This window comes from Eimeria mitis, genomic scaffold, assembly GCF_000499745.2.
Source record: "Eimeria mitis Houghton genomic scaffold, Emh_scaff1572, whole genome shotgun sequence".
Lineage (NCBI taxonomy): Eukaryota > Apicomplexa > Conoidasida > Eucoccidiorida > Eimeriidae > Eimeria > Eimeria mitis.
The window spans coordinates 8,290-8,575 of NW_013569822.1; the positions used below are offsets into that span (position 1 = coordinate 8,290).

The window sequence follows — 286 nt, forward strand, 5'->3', positions numbered from 1 at the left end:
ACTGCTGCTGCTGCTTGCTTGTTGCTGTCTATTCGCTGCTGCTACTTGATTGTCTGCTGGTGCATATTTGCTGCTGCCTGCTGCTGCTGCTGCTGCTGCTGCTGTCTCCTGCTGCTGTCACCTGCTGCTGCAGTTTTTAATTGTTGTTCGTTTGTTTTTGTGTATTAGTTTCTCTGCTGCTGCTGCTGCTTGGTTGCTGCTGCCTGCTGCAGTTGGTGCTGCTGTTGAGTTGCTGTTTGTTGCTGCTGCTGCTGTTCTCTATCTACAAAAAAAAGAAGCAGCAGCA

The 286-nt window shown here is 49.7% G+C and overlaps 1 protein-coding gene across 1 annotated transcript in view; it reads left to right on the forward strand.

Annotated features, from left to right (window-relative positions):
* The window catches only part of EMH_0039750 (uncharacterized protein), a gene marked incomplete at both ends in the record, with an annotated part of 6,025 nt that overhangs the window by 2,812 nt on the left and 2,927 nt on the right, over positions 1 to 286 (forward strand). The gene's annotated exons all lie outside the window — the stretch shown is intronic.